The sequence below is a fragment of the Oryzias latipes genome, chromosome 21 (genome assembly GCF_002234675.1).
Source record: "Oryzias latipes chromosome 21, ASM223467v1".
In the NCBI taxonomy this organism is placed as follows: domain Eukaryota; kingdom Metazoa; phylum Chordata; class Actinopteri; order Beloniformes; family Adrianichthyidae; genus Oryzias; species Oryzias latipes.
Window position 1 is genome coordinate 6,240,649 of NC_019879.2, and position 5,780 is coordinate 6,246,428.

Genomic DNA, 5,780 nt, shown 5'->3' on the forward strand with positions numbered 1-5,780 from the left:
GCACTCCAACACTGTTAGCAATGAATCTGTTTTAGCCATGTGTGATGACCAAACAATAATAGCACATTGCAGTCGGTATGTATTAACTACACACCACAATACCGGTAGGTTAGATTATTCAATTGATTATTTGATTTCAATAATTTACTTATTTTTACAAAAATTGGGGTCCTAGCTCATAAAACCCACAAAAAACAGGATTTCAGGGAATTAGAGTACCTCTGAGAAATCACTGTTTACTTCTTAGTTTTTGCAAAAAGACAAAGACTGAGATTATGATCACATCAATTAAATTAAAGTATTTCCAAAACAATATGTCTACTTGGTTGGGAATCTCTTTGCCTGAATGACTGCCTCAATGTGCCGTGGCACAGATGACATCAGCTTGTGTCATCGCGTGGCAATTATGGAAGCCCACATTTTGTTGATGTCCCCGTCTTGTGCCCCTCATTTTCTTCTTAATAATACATTTAGGTTTTAGGTCCCCTGAGTTGGTGGGCCAGTCAAGCACTGTGATGGTATGGGCATCAAACCAGGAAATCAGAGTTGACCAATACCAGCGCTGGACATTGCAGCCCAAATCCTGACTGTGGAAATTTCCTACTGGACCTCCAGCAGTTTGGGTTCATCTGGTCAACAGTCCAGTTCTTCTTCTCCTTGGCCCCATTGAGATGATTCCTCTGTTCATCCAGGCTCAGAAGTGGTTTGACCGGAGAAACACGGCAGTTGTAGCCCATCTCCCGAACGTGTCGGAGTGTAGTGGTTCTTGAAGTTGTTCCCCCATCTCATTCCACTCTTTCTGGATTTCTGCAGCTTTTTGAATGTTTTGATAATCCACTGAAGTCCACAGCCGTCTCTTCTGCTGCTGCATCTTCTCCTGCCACATTTTACTCTTCCATTGAACTTTCTGTTGATCTACATGGACACAGTGCTCTGTGAACAGCCAGCCTCCTTAGCTAGGAACTTTTCTGGCTGATTACACAGTGGCAATGCCAGGCCTGAGAGAGTGGAGATGCTGTCTAATTTGCAGGTATCTGAAAAAATAAGATTTTACTAGACCGAATGCTCTATTTAGCAGTTCAAATGTAAAATGTTTTGATGCCCTTCCTTGTGGCGAAGGGAGGGTAAGAAAAAATAGCCGCGTTTACATGGGCAAAAGTAATCAGAACGCATGATCGGAAAGAAAATGCTTCATGTAAACGCGGCGTTCAGAATACTCTGCCCCGATCAGACTCATTCGGATCAGAATTTCTTTCCGATCGAGATAGGTGGGTTATACCGATCGTTTATCCGATCGTGGAGCATGTAAACGCTCATTCCGATCGTGTGTCACTATTGCTCTGGGTTACGTCATGCATAGATGCTGTGTGGCTCTGCGGACGCCCCGTGAAAAGCGCCGCTCCGCTCTCGCCACTCTGACTCTCCCCTCTCTTTCACCCCTCACGAAGGGGATGCAGGGAAGGAGCGCTTCGTGCCCCCCGACGCTCACTCGGTCCACTGGCACCCGAGTGAACAGAGGAGCTGGATTAATAATTTTGTGTCCGAGGGGGGAGGATGCTTTGCTACGTGTGCGTTTTGTTATGTGTGGGAGAATCCAGACTGCGAGCCGCCCGCCGCTCTGGGTTAGCGGCTGCAGGACTCGGGAGGAACCGTGTTCGAACAGAGCTCAGGCCGCTAGCTCACAGAGTCGCTTTGGGGCGGCCCGTGTGAACTTTTCAGAGCAGAAATAAATGTCGCGTGGTGTCACGTGGATTTGTGTTTCCAGTTGTGTCCCGACAAAATAAAGGCTGATGTTATTTCCATACATTTATGTGCAGCTAAGATGCAGTTTGCTGCGTTTCTCGCACGGTCCTGGATTTTGTGTCCATCAAGGCTAATGTTGTTAGCCCGTGTTAGCCTGTCCTAAGCCTTCTTCCAGCTCTGTTTCATTCATAAAACAGCACTGATCACACGGATTAAATATAACGATGAGCAAACAGGCGCTTCATAATATTCATGACATTAATAAAAGCCCGTTTGGAAGATCGTCTCGTATTACGGAACTGCAGCACATGCTGTCTGTCTGTGGCAGTGGTTTGTTTACAACGGGACCTAGTTCCGCATCCGGGTGATTTTACACTACTGCGCATGTCCAGATGATTCATTCCGAACGAAAGTGTGAGCCATGGGAACATTTGTTCTAATCGGAAAAAGGTTTTCTGATCCCATGTGCACGGGTGAATTTTAACCCAACCATTGATCCGATCAAGATATTCTGCCCATGTAACCGCGGCTAATGATTCGAAGCAATAGGGCTCAAGAGTGAGAAATCGCACAGATCATAATGCTTCCTAAACTGAACCCATATACTCAGAGAGTGTTTAATTAATGGGTTGCAGATGTCTGTAATGGAGGGGAGAGGGAGAGAGGAACCCAGCCATGCAGGAAGAGGTGTTTCTGCTCAAGTGTAGTTCCATCGCCACCCAGTCGGGGGAAGCATTGCACTTTTATGGAATGAGATGTCTGAGGTCTTTCAAGGGATCTGCTGTGGGCCCTCCTCCAGCTTGGGGCCGTGCTCCAATTACCACGGCCACCACTGTCCTTGACCTTCAGCTTTCATGCTTTCTCCAGTTCTTCTCTACCAGATATGGAAGTATTCTTCAACCTAAACTTTTAAAAGGCTTATTTGATTTGATTATTTCAAGCAATAAAAAATAACTAACTAATGCAACAGAACATTTTTTACAGATACAGATATCAAGTAATCCATTTTTTTGAATATATAGTACACACATCACATTAGATTAATTAAATGCAATGATAAGTGAATGGTACTGCATTTAACAGACATGGAATATTCAGTGACATTCAGCAGAATATTTTATCACCTTATTCCAGTGATCATCGCTACACATTGCTGATCAAATAAAGGAAATTGATAGCTTTTTGATTGTCATCAGAAAACACTTTCACATCATTTCAGAAATTATTGGTATGTTTCACATGTCATGTAACTGTCAGGTGGGGAGGTTGCCGTAGGACCCAAAATGCAGAGACAGGAGGCAGGTGGTTCAAAGTATAGAAGGTTTTAATCCTATAAACAAAAAGTGCTGAGGATCAAGGAAAAACAAACAAACACAACTCTTGTGAAAACTAGATAGACATGGGAGAAGACAACCAAGCAGATGATGGTATGGACCAATGAGTTATATCACTAGAAGAGACACGCCCGCTTTAGAAGCCTGGCCGACGGTGGCGGAGCGCGACGCCATCTTGGTGAAGTCGATGACGCCCACATGACAATGATTTCTATTGCTTTTAGTGGTGTCTAAGTTGCTTTTATATACTATATATATTTTTCCTTTTATATATATCTATACATATATGTAAATATATTATATTTATACATATAATATATATAGATACATCATTTGTTGTTGTTAAAGCAGAGAAACAGTCAGCCTTAAAAGCTCAAACTTTAATGAAAATGCATTGTTGCAGGACTTCTTACAAATAAAAAAATTATTACAAAGAATTTTTAAAAATAATTTCTAAACATTTAGAAGTTTTAGACTTTTTTGACATGTAATTTAAATAATTTAGAAAAACCCAACAATAAGTCAATAATAATAATAATAATAATAATAAATCAACAGTAAGTCAATACATACAATAAATAACAATAAATAATTAATAAGTAAAAAAAAACAATAAAAAATAAGTCTGTTAATAATAATAATAATAATAAAATAAATATTCAAAAGAAGTCCAAAAGTGAACAATAGATTTACCATAAAAAAACAACAACAAAGAAAAACAATAGATTTATACTGATTCATGTGAGTGATCAATGTAACACAGATGTTATGGTGTTGGGTTTCAAGCAAACAGTCTGGCCTCTTATCTAAATGTGTTTCCACAAATGTTCTGAACATAGCCAGACTGTATTGCTAGTTGGTACCACAGTGATCCCCTCTGGGTTAGCTCTTTTTATTGCTAAAGCCAACTTTTTCCTTAAGTCTGAATCCATTGGAAACCTGCAAGAAAAGTTAATTCAATGAGTCAGAAATGTATAAATCTATATTATTATAATAGCCTAGTCCTAGTATGCTGTATACAGGTTTAGCAAAATAAAATGTACATTTATGCTGACAGCAAATTATATGTACATCATGCAGCATGTTGATAACAGCCCTGCAGCAACATGCATGTCAACATGTGTATGATTAATGAAGCCCCTGCAGCATAAAAAGAAAAAAATTATAGTACTTACCTGTGAAATGATATACCTTCCTCCTTCATGGACTCAGTTCTCTGATTTTAGCAGTTGAAACCCGCACAATGAACTGGTATTATGCAAAATATGTGTTCACATGCATTCACTGCAGTAGTAACTTGACCTCACCAAGATGGCGGTGCTCTTCTCCCATGAGGAACCACGTGATGTCTCGTCTAGTGATATAACTCATTGGTATGGACCAGCACAAGAGGCTTCTTCTTCTTCTTCTTGTGATTTTATTGGCGGGAGGCACCAACGTGAAGGTGCATTACCGCAACCTACTGTGTTGGAGTGTGGGTCAGAGTGAGGATTACCTAATCAAATTTAACTAACAAAAAAGAAAACAAAAACACCCCTAAATTCTCCTCAACAACCTAGTTCTTTTAAAAAAAACTATAATTACACCATTTAATATCTCCTCCCCTCCCAAAAGCTTCTCTAAAGTCAGCCGTTCACCCTCTTTCATCCGTACCCTACTTTCCAGTTGTCGTCTTTCCTCCCTATACAGTTCACAATGACATTGAGCATGCTCCACTGACTCTTCCCCTTTCTCACACTCGCACAAACCAGTTGGATGTTTCCTTATCAGATGCAATGTATTATTTAAACCAGTGTGTCCCATCCTCAACCTTGATATTATGCTGTGATCTCTGGTGTTTACCCTGACATTCATACCTGTCCCTACTTTGTCCTGAATACTAAATAAATGTCGACCTTTTCTCTCCCTTTCCCATTGTGTCTGCCATTCTTCCACAATAGGCCTCCTAATAATTGCCCTAATTTCCATTCTACCTAATGGAATTTTTATCTCCATACCCCGTTTCAATGCCCTTTTTGCCAGGAAATCAGCCATTTCATTTCCCTCCACCTCCTATGTGCTGGTACCCACATAAATCTAACGTTCATTTTCAAGTTTGCCAACCTGAACAAACTCGCCTAAATTTCATATAACATATTTGATCTGCTCTCAGAATAGTAAGACTTCAGAGATATCAAAGCTGACAATGAATCTGAACAAATTGTACCATCTCCAATTCTGTTCTGTTCTAACCAGTGTAAACTATATGATATTGCCAATATTTCAACTGCAAAAACTGAAAGATCCTTTGACGTCTTAACTCCAACATATTTGTCCAATGTAGGGATACAGAAAGAAAAACCAGTTCTCATTGTGTCTGGGTCTTTAGATCCATCTGTACATATGGGTATAAAGGAAGCATGGACTGTGTCTAATCTGTCTGCTGTTATCTCATCCCAGTTTCCCTTCCCTTTTCTATCCTCCGTTGTTCTATGGAGATACAAATCCACTTGGAGTGGTCGGGTACAAAAACGTCTTAACTAGGGTTTTACATGAATATTTGCTTTTCTCCCTAACCTAGCTAATTTCCAAGCAGCACTTTCGTTTGTCCCATTATCACTTTCCCAACAAGGATCAGTAGCTCTCCTAACCATGTTCTTTACACCTACACAACCCTGTATTTTCACCCAATAGTTAAGTAGCAGCTGTTTAATTCTTAGTTTC